Genomic DNA, 14417 nt, shown 5'->3' with positions numbered 1-14417 from the left:
AAGAAACCCAGATCATTTATCAGTAGTAGAACAGAGAGCATACACACCGTTGGAGACATACTTATAGAAGTGAGTAAAGTATGTCCCCTATTTTTAGCTTATTCTAGAAACAAGACCTCATTCTACCCTGGCACAGCCTCTAAGGGGCTTTGTCCCCTAAAGTTTCCCATCAGGTTTAATATTCCCTGGTTCCTCCCTCATGTAGCCCATACATTTCCCCCTCTGTCTATATTAATACTTATAGTTCTACACTTGTTTCTAGATTTACCTAATAGTTCTGAACCATTGTTTAATGTTTGTCATCTTGTAACTAATTCGATAACCTCACCTTATTTGTGTTAAAAAAAGATGCTTATGCCTCCATATTATTCTCTTTTGTTATAAGATTTGGCAGAGATGTTTGTAATTAAAAGAAAAACCATGTTTTTATTTTGGCTATTCTCTGTACAGGTATTTTTATACCATTTAAATAGCATGTTAATATTAGCAGTATAGTGTAAAAATTTAGGTCCTTTAACAAGCATTATTAAAGAAATCTATTAGAAGTTAATAAGTAGAGAAGCAACTTAATCTAAATATATTCATTTCATAAAGATAAATGTAAGTGTCCAAATTTAGGGAGAATGTTATACTAGTTATGTCATAGCCATCAAAAATCATATGTTGAAGTATTGTTTTGTTTTACATTTATATTTTCACTTGGTCTTTTATTGACATATAATATTGTGTAGATTTAAGGTATACATGTGTTGATTTGATACATTTATATATTGCAATATGCTCTCAGAATTTTAATAATACTTAAGGTTATTCATGATATTGAATTACATGAAAAAAACCTGTTATAAAACTATACAAAAAGCATTATTATTATTTTATTTTCAGTATATACATATACATGAAGTACATAAAGAATTATCTCCAAAATGAGATAATAGATTATTTTTTACTGTATTTTTATTTTTTTCAAATTTTCTATAATTAGTTTATGTTTGTTTGTGAGTTGCTCAATTGCACCCAACTCTTTGTGACCCCTCAAACTGTGTAGCCTGCCAGGCTCATCTGTCCATGGAATTCTCCAGGCAAGAATACTAGAGTGGGTACTTTTCAAAACATGAAAATATATTATTTCATAATATTTTGTTTTTAAAAAATCTTATTGATATTTACCCTAAGTCCCTAGGCCAGTGGGATTACTAGTTAATTGATACATCTGAGCTAAAGTGAAGGATGTTGTTGTTGTTCAGTTACTAAGTAGTGTTTGACTCTTTGTGACCCCATGAACTGCACCATGCCAGGCTCCTCTGCCCATGCGATTTCCCAGGCAAGAATACTGGACTGGGTTGCCATTTCCTTCTCCAAAAGTGAAGGATACTTACACATAATTTCAGGATGTCAACCTGGGAATATATCAGTGGCTTTGAACAAATCTAAAGAGCTTGTATAAAATTTTGAGTAAGATACTATGATTTTAGAAGAAAAAGAAAAATTAAGTCAATGATGCATTACTATATTTAGGGAAAAGCACAATGGATGTAGTTAGCAACATATAAGTGAAACAAATTACTTACTTTAAGTCTGCTATCATTACTGTTATTCATATTAACTACTGATACTGAGTTTACCATCACAGAGCAGTTTATTTATGAGTTGGCATTCAGTACTGTACATGGTAAAATTTATATTTTATTTGTACACATATGGCCACATTTCTCTAATCCTAAGAAAGTTCCAGCTGTTCTTTTCCTATATGCATATATAGCAGCCAGCAGCTCATCTTTCATTTAGAAAATTCTCTAGTCTTTAACCTTTACTGTTATTTGACTATCTAATTAATATGCCTAGTCATACATTAGAAATATGTTAAAACTAGAATTAAATGTCTTAGATGAAAGCTTATAATACCACATCATTTTCTATGAAAGAGTTTAATTAATTGAAGTCTAGAAATATTAAATGACTCTAAGCATTTTTTCATACTGTTAAAAATTTTCCTGTTTTAGAAATTAGAGACAAGTACAGTTTGAGATAGTGATAATAGTTGTTAGGTATTTGATCTCTACTACGCTCCAAACATAGAATTAAGCATATTACTCAATTATTTAGCCATTTTTCTACTAATATTATTGTGCTAGTTTATATGTTAAGCAATGTGATAGATTTAAATAGAAGGTAGAAAATAAAATTAAACCAGCAATTATAATAAAGTGTATACTCAGTCATATCTGACTGTTTGCAACCCCATGAGCTGTAGCCTACCAGGCTCCTCTGTCCATGGGGATTCTCCAGGCAAGAATAATGGAGTGGGTAACCATTTCCTTCTCCAGGAAATCTTCCTGATCTAGGGATCAAATCCAGGTCTCCTGTACTGCAGGTGAATTCTTTACAATCTGAGCCACCAGGGAAGTCCCATAATAAAGTATATGATCAGCTACAGGGGGAAGTTCTAGTAATAGAAATATATACTAGGAGCACCACAGCTTGTGGAAGAAATTAGGGAAGCTAGAAAAGAGATGACATTAAGTGAAGACTTGAAGAATGAGAATGAATTAAGTATCTAGAGATGGAGATAAATGTTTGTATTTTTCTAGATTTCTGATGGGGTTTCACTGGTGGCTCCCTGGTAAAGAACTCGGGTTCAATCACTGGGTCAGAAAGATTCCCTGGAGAAGGAACTGGCAACCCACTCCAGTATTCTTGCCTGGAAAATTCCATGGACAGAGAAGCCCAGAGAACCACAGTTCATGGGATTGCAAAAGAGTCAGATATAACTTAATGACTAAATAATAACAACAGATTTCTGATGGGACAGGAGGACACATTTGAAGAACTGAAGACATTCAGCAAGAAGTCCCAGTAGAACTGGCTAATGATTGGCCTGATTACTTGGATTGTGTCCCCTTCTCTCCTGCTAAACTGTGAGAATCATGAGAGCAAGGAGCATTCTCTCCTGTTTCCTTTTATATTCCCCTACACTGAGCTTGGTTCCTGGTACACAGTAGTAACCCAAGGATTATTTGTGAAAACAAAACAAAACTAGAAGAGAACTGGAAACCCTGAGGCTGAGGACAGAGTTCATACACATCACATAGATAATTTAGCATTACCCCTACAAGTGATGCAACTGACCCAGCTTTTAAAATAGTGCTCAAACTCATTAAGTGGGTATACAGTGAAGTGAAGAACTCAATTCTACCCAAAGCCAGAGAGATTTCCAGTATACATCATAACTCTTAGAAAAAAACAAAACCACAAGCCTAATTCTGAAGTATGGAGTCATAGGAGCCAGGGAACATTTCATTTTAGTTCTCTATCAACCTTGCCGCCAAAAATTCTGAGAAAAAAATCATTTCACTTGATAAAAGCCACAATATAAACATATAATAACCACTATCAGTACCTATTTCACTGTTATTAATATTGGCCAAAAAAACAAAGCACTTTCAAGTCCTAGCCATATTCTTGCTATATTAATTAACAACCCCTTCTTAGAAACCAACTGTAAGATCATTAATCCCTCTACTAATTCATTTGCTTTTCAACTAATATCTTTCATTTTATTCTCTTCTTGCTCACTTTATTTTATACATTATTAAGCTTTTTAAAAAACTTTTTATTGGCATATAGTTGATTTACAATGTTGTGTTAATTTCATGTGTACAGCAAACAAATCAGTTGTACGTATATGTATACCCAGTCGTTTTTAGATTCTTTTCCCATACAGGCCATTACAGAGTATGGAGTAACAGTCCCTGTGCTTATGCAGTTGGTCCTTATTAGTTATCTATTTTACATATGTGCTATGTGCTTAGTTGCTCAGTTGTGTCTCACTCTTTGCAACCCTGTGGACTGTAGCTAGCCAGGCTCCTCTGTCCATGGGGATTCTCCAGGCAAGAATACTGGAGTGGGTGGCCATGCCCTTCTCCAGGGAATCTTCCCAACCCAGGGATCGAACCCAGGTCTCCTGCATTGCAGGCAGGTTCTTTACTGTCTGAGGCGCCAGGGAAGCCCCATTTTGTATATAGTAGTGTGTATATGTCAATCCCAATCTCCCATTTTATCCCCTCCCATCCCATTACCCCCTGGTAAACCATCTAATTTGTATTTCTGTTTTGTACTTTACTCAGTATGACAATCTCTAAGTCCCTCCATGTTGCTCCAAATAGCATTATTTTGTCCTTAGTAGTGGCTAAGTAATATTGCATTGTATGTATATACCACATCTTCATAAATAGGAATCTATCCGTTCCTCTGTTGATGGATATTTAAGTTGTTTCCATGTCCAGGCTATTGTAAATAGTGCTCTACAGTGAACATTGAGGTGTATGTATCTTTCTGGATTATGATTTTTTGTTGATTCTAGTCTAACTTCTTTATCTTGTTTTACTGTGATTTATCACAGAGTGATCACCTGTAAACATCATCAAAATATAGATATGTGTGTGTGTAGAGAGAGAGAAAGAGACAGAGACAGAGTGACCGAGAGAGAGAGAGACTCTGACTGACTTAGTGCCACTGGATAAAACCAAATGATTCCAGATAAGTAAATAGTTTCTCACAAATTTCAACTGCTTTAGAATGAATTTAAAAATCTTACTTGGGACTATCGGCTCTAAGGGAAAAAGAAAGAAAAAATATCACTTAGATTTCAGGCCAGCTAGATGAATAGATCTAATCTTCAAATTTAAGTCTTAGAATTAAACTCGGTTTCATCCATTCTTTTTAACCCTTGAAAATTCATCTGCTTTTGCACTCTGCTGTTCTCATGCAAAGTGACATTATCATTTAGATAAAAGTTTAAATACAAACACCTGAAAAAAAGACTCAAGCTGGCAATCTAGTCATCCTGTCAGGCTCTGGCAATTACTACAGAACTGTCTGCTTTCTAATATTTGTCTTTTAAAATAAGAAACCTACTGCTCTATAACACAGGGAGCCCAGCCTGGTACTATATGATGACCTAGATAGGCAGAATATGGGGAAGGGAAGCTCAAGAGGAAGGGGATAGAGATAAATAATTATGACTGATTTGCATTGATGAGACCACCACAACATTGTAAAGCAATTATCCTCTAATATTTTTTTTTTTAAGTAAGAAACCTGAAAAGACTTTAGGGATCACTGCTATGATAAGTTCATTACCAAATCACAGTCTTAAAATTACACTGATGCAATGTATTGGAACAGTGCCAAGAAGACCTTCTTGTCTCTGAAGTTAATGACAAGGGAGCCATCTGATGGATCACAAGCCACTGGATCTGTAAATGAAAATTGCCATTAAACTTATTCAGAAAGCTTTGAATTTCAGCATTTGAACAGTGATTGTGAACATACATCCACATATATGAGAAAAGTAATTGTCTTTAAAATTGGTTCTTTCTAATCATGACTGCCTTATTGCCCCTCATGTAAACCTCACACCTAACTACAAGAGATTAGATCCCTACATGGTATCATCAGAAATGAGGCAAGAAAAAAACAAGCAAACAAAACAAAAAATATTGTGCAAATGGATTGAATTAACTAAATAATGACTGTTAGTAACAACAAAAAAAAGAAATGAGGTACAAATCTCAAATAGTATTTTTGAGATATTTATGTACTTTGAGTAAAAAGTCACAGATAATACAGTAATAAACTATGTAAACTTCAAAACTGGAGGTTGCTTTCTGTCATTGAAATAATTCTATAATATTACCAGATGTAGTCAGTGTCAATAATCTAAACTCATAACAGTTTTCACTAGGCTTAAAATAGGCCTACTGTGTCATAAATGGACAATTTTTTACTTTATTAGAAGTTGAAAAATTCCACAAAATTTCTATTAAAATTCACAGCATATTAAAATAGACATTTTATTTCTCAGTTTAAAAATTGAAAGTCAAATTACATTTATGAACTCACTACTGGACACTAAACTGGCAATGATTGCTTACCAGGGGAAATGTCTGTGAACTGAGCTTTGGCTAATGTTTGAAAACAATCTGCTTGGACTCTAATGTAAAAAACTAAACCTGCAGTTTCTTTTCTTGAAGCTCATCTCATTACCTGGCCTTCTGAGGTAGAAAACTGGATGTAAGTGAATGCTATGAGGCTTAGCACAAAGTGAGACTGTGGAATATTATGACAAGAAAATCTGGAAATATTGCAGAAATCAAAATGCTCTTAATGGTGCAATAAAAAAAAATCTATAAAACACCACACTGCAAAAATAAGCTGTCTTACATTAACTGGGTGTAATGATGCCAAATGTAGAACCCTGACAGCCTAGGCAGATCTCAAAAAAATAAATAAATAAAAACTAAAAATAAAAAGATAATTCATCTGCAGGTTAGTCATTTTAACCTGAAGCAAATAAACTTGAACATGAAGAATTACAGGTAGATTTGTTATTTTTGAAAATATCTATTTGCAGCCTCCTTCTTTGCTTAAGGTTTGTATATATATGAGACTGTGTGTGTGTGTGTGTGTGTGTGTGTGTGTGTGTGTGTGATGCTAGTTCTACGAGAGGAAGCTATGTAGACTAACAGACATATAACATAAAAAATAAAACAAAATAAAAACGAAGACGCAATCCCATCTTTCAATTTAGGATTTCGTTAAAACTTTGAATTGTTTGTGTGTATGATTGCATTTATCCTCTAATACATGATAGATTTTTAAGTCCTCACGTGATTTTCATGATGGCAAAAAAAGACTGAAAACAAACTGCATAAAAACTCTGCAGCCTACACTCAGAGGGCTCCTGGCCACTCATTGTTCATAACTAAAGAAACGACTTCAGTGTTTACCTGGAGCTATTGTTTCAGTATAAGTGGCAGCTGACCTTTGGGATTTCTATTCCTGTTTAAACTGACTTTCTCTAATGCTTATAAGTTAATAGAGAGTACCTTCATGATTCAGTGAATGTATTTGAACTTGAACACAAGCACAGTGCAGCTGGATCAAGACCAGGTCTGGTCTGAACAAAGAAACATCAAACAGCAAAGGAAAAAAAAAAATTAAATGGGAAAGTAAACCAGGGTTCAAATGGTAAATATAACAGGTAAGTTATTTTATTTAATGAAGTAGAAAGAAGCACAGTATCAAAAGGATCAGTAATCAGTAAGACACACATAGTTTCTGAATTCAGGCTAAGTATCCATTTATTATTGTGGAGGGGTGAATGTGGTTTTATGTGAAACATCCTTCCTAAAATGAAAGACAAATAAATTCATCTTACTTTTCCATGAAGGGAAAAATAGTCAGAAACACCAAGACAAATTTTCTTGAAGGACCTATGCAATTCCTTAAATAAAAATGAAATACAGTCATGTTTGTCATTATGTTAGGCTGTTCTGGTGGCTCAAATGGTAAAGAACCTGCCTGCAATGCAGAAGACTCAAGTTCAATCCCTGGGTCGGGAAGATCCCATGGAGAAAGGAATGGCAACCCACTGCAGTATTCTTGCCTGGAGAATCCCATGGACAGAGGAGCCTGACAGGCTACAATCCATGGGGTTGCAATGAGTTGGACACGATTGAGAGACTAACACTTTCACTTTCACTACACTTTGTTATATTACAATTGAACTTTGTCATTACCACCTATAGCCTTCCTTTTCCGTGTTTCATAATGTCCCTGAGAGAAATACTTCGCTTAGGTATGCCAGAAAGAGAGTCATTTTGAATACATATGAAAATTTGTCTAATATAATTCTAGATAGCTGGAATAAATAAATATTCTTTTTGCCTTGCAACATATCCATGATAACCAAATTATACAATGAGATCTTGGGCTTCTCCCAACTTTCATAGTATAATAGACTATTCTTGAGACTCTTAAAGATATTTTTTTTTGGCCAAAGATTCATTCTGTGTTGAGAATAAAGACTAAAAGAATACTTGCTGTCATAGATCTTACATTGTAGCAAAGATTTTACATTAAGTAAATACATACAAAAATTTATAAATTCAGTTTCATCATGTGGAGCTTTCTGATATGAGAGAAATAAACAAAATGGTATAGAGTAATTGATGGATACCTTTCTATTTAAAATGAGTGATGAAGGAATGCTTCTCTAAGAAAGCTTCAGTTACTTTGAAGCAGAAAAACAAGGAAACAGTTACGTGATAAGCCAGTGAAAGCAAATGGCTGGTAAAGAAGAAAGTTGAAGTGCGAAGATCCTGATGTGGGCAAAATATTTTTGTCTTTTTGAGCAAGAGCAAGGAGCTCTGTGTGCCTAGAGTGAAATGAGAAGAGGGAAGGCTGGCTATTTACAGATGAAAATAGGAGAAGACAATGGCAGATTATTGGAAGGTTTTCAGTAGGGAACAACGTGATCTGATAAACACTTCATTAGTCCTAGGACAAAATATAGCACTCATGTACACAAGTGTCAAAACAAAAAATACCCTGCAGTGATTTATCATGGAGTGATTACCTGTGTAACATCACCAAAAATACAGAACATTGGCAGCACCCCGGAAAATTTCCTTACGTTCTCTCTTCATTTGTAAGCCTTGAACCACCACAGTAGAGACCCTTATCCTGACCTTGATGATAAATGCTTTCATGATTTTCCATCTAAGTTTAACACCCAAGAATGTATCATCCCTAAACATAGTTTAACTTGTGTGTTGAAATAAATTCAGTCATTTATTCTTCTGTATCTGCATTTATTTATTCAGTATTACATTTGTGAAATTTGCTCATTTTGTTGTCTTTGACTTTGGTTTGTTCATATTTGTTGCTATACAGTATTGCAGAGACTGAGAAAATCAAAGTAGAATGCAGTCCCTGTGAGAGTCGCATGATTTCAGTTGGCTATTATTGCTAGAGTTCTGCTATTTGGGGTCCCAAACCAAGACACACAGTATTTTTCAAGCGACCTACTTTGGTGGCCTGGAACTCAGCCCCATGACTGTGACAGAAACACTCTTCACTCTCCTAGAATTCCTCCTGAAATGAAGGAAAGCCCACAGGGTAAAAGTAGTCCACTATCCTGGGTATCTCCAGCCTTAGTCAGAGGGTGACCCAGTTTCTTTACTTCCTTATTAGCTTTCTAAGTCTTCAAGTAAATGGACATATACATATACACACACATGCATATACATACACATTTGTTGTTTAGTTGCTGAGTCATGTCCAACTCTTTGCAACCCCATGACTGCAGACTTCCCTGTCCTTTACTGTCTCCCAGAGTTTGCTCAGACTCACTTGCATTGAGTCAGTGATGCCATCCAGCCGCCTCAGCCTCTGTCGCTCCCTTCTCCTCCTGCCCTCAATCTTTCTCAGCATCAGAGTCTTTTTCAGTGAGTTAGCTCTTGGCATCTGGTGGGCAGAGTATTGGAGCCTCATCTTCAGCATCAGTCCTTCCAATGAATATTCCAATTTGATTTCCTTTAGGATTGACTAGTTTGATCTCCTTGCTGTCCAAGGGACTCTCAAGAATATTCTTCTGCATCACAGTTCTAAAGCATCAATTCTTCAGCACTCAGCCTTTTTTGTGGTTCAACTCTCACATCCGTACATGACTACTAGAAAAAACATAGCTTTGACTATATGGACCTTTGTTGACATATACACATATACCTCAGCATGTACATGTATATGGATATGCTTATGCATATGCACGTGTATATATACAACAACACTACTTATTTTCTTTGTAGAACTGGCCCAAATTACCAAGTTCTTATCATAATAAGTAAAGCCTCCCTAATTTATATTTTAAAAATACTGATTACCTTACAAAGAATGGAGTTTACTTGAGTGGTAAGAATTAAAGACAGAATATAAGCTAGATCAATAATTCTGTTGTCTGCACAATAGATGAAGATGTCTTTGGCTGGATATGATATCTGTGGAGAGAGCTTATTTTTCTTTAGGTAGGAATCTCAAGACTTGCCAGTTGTAAGAATATGTAGGAAATGGGAGATATGGGTGTTAAATAACTTGACTTCCAAGGGAAAATTCTGTACAGGATAAGCTATTCCTATTTCATTGCAACTTGATATGTTAGTCAAATGAGATTGTTTTCTTTGGTGTTATTTTTCCATTTTAAAAATATATTCTCAGATTTTGCATTTTGGAAATATAATTATAGGATGATGCATGTATTAAAGCAAATAAAATTTCAAATGCCACAGATAAACTAAAGGAAAAGTACAATAATTTGTTTTTAAAACCTTAACTATTAAAATCATGTCAAGTGTATTGCAGGTAATGTGGGCCATATGAAACTCCAATGCCTAATAGTGTAGGAGAGTTAAAGCCAATCAAAGCTGCATCCAGTTGAAGGATTTCCTGAAGAAAACCCATCTGGTTCAAAACAAGTCATCTTTGACTGATAAACCAATGTCTAATAACTTTCTCTGCTGAATGAATCAGTGAATTCAACAACCATTTGCCTTAGTTGAAAGGAAGTCCCTTAAAGTTCCTTGTTGAAGCTAAAAGTAAAACTATTCAAAACCAGGAAACAAACAAACAAAAAAAAAGAGTAGAGCTTCAGAGGAGACATTTCTATGAATGATGTATTTGCTAAAACTGGACTCTGGATGCATAAGAAAGTTAGGATTAAAGGAAAAGTATTAAAAAAAAAGAAACATCTAATGTAGGAGTGAAATATAAAGTTGAGGAAATGTTAAAATTGATTGAAAGTACCTGGATAGCATATTAAAAAACAGAGACACCACTTTGTTGACAAAGGTCCGCATAGTCAAAGCTACAGTTTTTCCACTAGTCGTGTACGGATATGAGAGTTGAACCGTAAAAAAGGCTGCACACTGAAGAATTGATGCCTTCGAACTGTGGTGTTGGAGAAGACTCTTGAGAGTCCCTTGGATGGCAAGGAGATCAAGCCAGTCAACTCTAAAGGAAATCAACCTTGAATATTCATTGGAAGGACTGATGTTGAAGCTGAAGCTCCAATACTTTGGCCACCGATGCAAAGAGCCGACTCACTGGAAAAGATTGAAGGCAAAAGGAGAAGAGAGTGGCAGAGGACAAGATGGTTAGATAGTATCACTGACTCAGTGGACGTGAATTTGAGCAAACTCCAGGAGATAGTGGAGGACAGGGAAGCCTGGTGTGCTGCAGTCCATGGGGTTGCAAAGAGTCAGACATGACTTAGCAACTGAACAACAAATGGTTGTAAATACAGGGATTTTGGTGGGTGTGTTGTTTCTGCTTGGGCTCAGTAATATCAACAAGTATAACACAACTCAGTAACAATAGCCTGGTAGACAGTATGTCTCAGGCATGAGGAATGTAGGTTATGCCCCATGGGGACCTGTAACACAATATAAGAGAGGTACCAAGTGTAAAAGCACCCCCAAGTGAGTTTACAACTGTCGCCCCTTTTCTGCCTTTCCAGAAACTCTTCATATACCCTCCTGTCCATGTAGTCTAAACCATGTGACTCAGTGTTTGATTCATAAAATTTTATTACAGTGGATATACATTGTGTGTGTGTGTGTGTGTGTGTGTGTGTGTGTGTGTGTGTGAGAGAGAGAAAGAGAGAGAAAGAGAGAGAGAGAAGGAGGGAGGGAGAAAGATAAAGAAGGATGAGCTAAAATGGGGATAATACTTTGTAGTAGTTGTTGGTCTAAATGAAGTACATTACTCTTAATATCAATAGTTTTTTTTTTTTTATTTAGCTCTCTGTACTGAAGCAAATCTTTTTCCCCAAAACTTTTTTTTAATATACTCTGTCATTTATTCATTCACCCATTTAATATTGAGTCCTTAAAATGTATAAAAAACTATTCTAGAAGATTATGATACATTGAGCAAAAGATTCTTGTTATAGAAATGTAATTTTACATTTATTCAGGGTTTTCCACATAGGCATTTTTTCATTTACTTTTTTCCCTGGAAACTCTACATTGTAGCCTGCCTGGAACTTTTGTAAAATGTCCTTTCACTCTTTCCGCCTGCTACTACCTACCTTTCCTCTAATATGCACTTCCACGACCAGCACCTCCACTAACTTTGGATAAATATGAATTGGAATTATGAGGATTGGTTAGAAAAGAACCAATTATCGAAGGTCATGAAACAAGGTAGAGGGAGGGTTGAAGATTCAGATACTTATTTACTGGGAAGCAAGAGTATATTCTATGTTTTTGAGAGAGTGTGTAAAAAGTAAACTATCCAGAAAACCATGTCCAAGAAAAAAATAAGTGAAGTTGCAGGCCCCATAACCCTGAACTCAGATAGAAAATGGAGAGAAGCAAAGATCTAAAGCACAAATGCCTTTTAACAGATTCATGTTAGATACATGCAGGTTTGGAGCTTTGAAAAATTATAATTCAAACACATTTTTGGTCCCTGAAGCTCATTTAAGAAATAAAAGGAAATAATATGTTTTATTCTATAATTCTAAATAAATAAACCTAATAGAAAGTGATCTATTAAACATTTATTTGAGGTTAAATTTTACCAAAATGAGATCAGGCAATGATGGTGACATATTTGTTCACTGAAAGTAAAATAAGTTACCAAATAATTTATCCTGTACAATGCCCTTTTCATAAAGAAAAAGTGTATATTTTCTATACATGCAATCATACTGACTTTAATTAAATATATATACAAAACTTACTGTGTGCCAGGAGCTGGACTACTGCTGAGGAAACAGTAATGATCAAGAGAAGAATCTTTTTCTCTCATGAGGCTTTTGAGAGGAAAAAGATAACAAAAAAAGAAATGTAGTTACCCAATGACACATCCCATCCCTCAATAGCTGGTCTGCTCCATTTGTAAAAATTTCTGGAACTTTCCTAGTCTAGAGGTCAGATAACTCTGGTTAGTCTCTTTTTAGCCCCCATAAAGATCCTGTGAAACCTAAACTAGTTGTTTTTATTACCCATCTGATTCTCTCATTGAACTGGTGTCACTTAAAAGCCCAGTCCTAGGTCCTATTCACAACTATCTCCCCAAAGTCATCCCATAGTAGATTTTCAGATAATCTTTTGAATGACTGAATAATAGACAGCCACCAAAATGCAAGTTGCAATAAAACACATGACGCATTTCCAAAGAAATTACATAAAAAGAAAAGTAAACAGTTTCTATTTGGTAAATCACAATGAACAGATATCAGTAGAACAAAACAAGTATTTTTATTATCCTTCATAAACTTCAACTAACTTTACCCTCTTCCTCCTGTCCTCCTCATCTTTTATACTTTCTATTGGCAATATTCCAACATTTTCAATTTTTCAAATGATTCATTAGGCACAGTATGACACTCTTCACATCAGAGTGGCTGTCAATGGGCAACCACAGGCTCTATGCACTTGATGCTCCTGAGGGTAGTGGATAGCCAGCTTTGACTTTCCAGAGAATGCTTAAGAGTGTAGTCAACAGAGTGATGCTCCCCACCCTGCAAGAGGACTGCATCATCATTTTTGGCATCTGTGAATTATGTTGTTATGTAGCAAAAGAGAAGAGGGTTGCAGAAGGAATTAAGGCTGCTGATCCACTGACTTTGAAATAAAGAGATTAGACTGGATTAACTGGTTGGATCCAGTGTAATCTCAAGGTTCCTTATAATTGGAAGAGGGAATTAGAAGAGAGAAAACCAGAGAGAAGGCGGCATGAGAAAGACCCAGCCAAAAGTTGCTGGCGTTGAAAGGGGCCCAGGAGCCAAGCAATGCAAATGGTGTCTGGAAGCTGCAAAAGACAAGGGAATGGATTCCCCTTCATAATCCCCAGAAAGGGGAGCATATCCACCAACATTTTGATGTTAGCTTATTCAGACCCACTTTATACTCTTTCCCTCCAGAACTGAAAGATTAACAATTTGTCTTTGCCACTGAGTTTGTGCTAATTTGTTTCAACAATGGCAAAATAATAAAGGGGAGGAGAGTAAGAAAACCAGACTGTACGCAATCAGAGAGGAAAGTTGTGAAAGATCCAGGAAGAACAGCATATAAGGACTTTGAAATTTATTCAGAGTGAAGTAGGAAGCCATGGAGGGGTTTTAAACTATAGAATTTTAGATATTAAACTCAGTCCACTCTGTGGAAGATGGATTATAGGCAACCTGGGAGGATAACACCTAGAAAAAGGATGCAGATAGAAAAAAGAAGGAAGCCCAGGAAGAGATGAGGAGTAGAAAAAGACAAAAGTACCAAAAAGCCAAACCATGTTACCATTAGCTATTTTGAATTTTGACAGGTCAGGCGATTCATGTGTTTTCTTTTTTATTTTTTTTTCTTTCTGTTTTGCAAGTTTCTTATTGAGCACATTTTACATGGTATGCTAAACAAAAAAATCAATAAATGGCAAAGGACATAGAGAATAAATCAGCCACAAATATGAGATAATTAGGTCCTGTCCTGTGAAGAGAAGAAAAAATGACCTCGGGTATCCCATGATGGAATGAAATACAGAAACCAGGGGGAGATTTCATGGTTTCCTCTGTTCAC

The 14417-nt window shown here is 35.6% G+C and overlaps 1 protein-coding gene across 12 annotated transcripts in view; it reads left to right on the top strand.

The window, feature by feature from the left end:
* DGKB (diacylglycerol kinase beta) overlaps positions 1-14417 on the top strand; it is a 1170055-nt gene that overhangs the window by 906701 nt on the left and 248937 nt on the right. The gene's annotated exons all lie outside the window — the stretch shown is intronic.

The sequence above is a fragment of the Giraffa tippelskirchi genome, chromosome 10 (genome assembly GCF_054371585.1).
Source record: "Giraffa tippelskirchi isolate mGirTip1 chromosome 10, T2T-mGirTip1v1.2.pri, whole genome shotgun sequence".
In the NCBI taxonomy this organism is placed as follows: domain Eukaryota; kingdom Metazoa; phylum Chordata; class Mammalia; order Artiodactyla; family Giraffidae; genus Giraffa; species Giraffa tippelskirchi.
The sequence above is the reverse complement of the archived record's forward strand: the minus strand, read 5'-3'. Positions and strand labels throughout refer to the sequence as shown.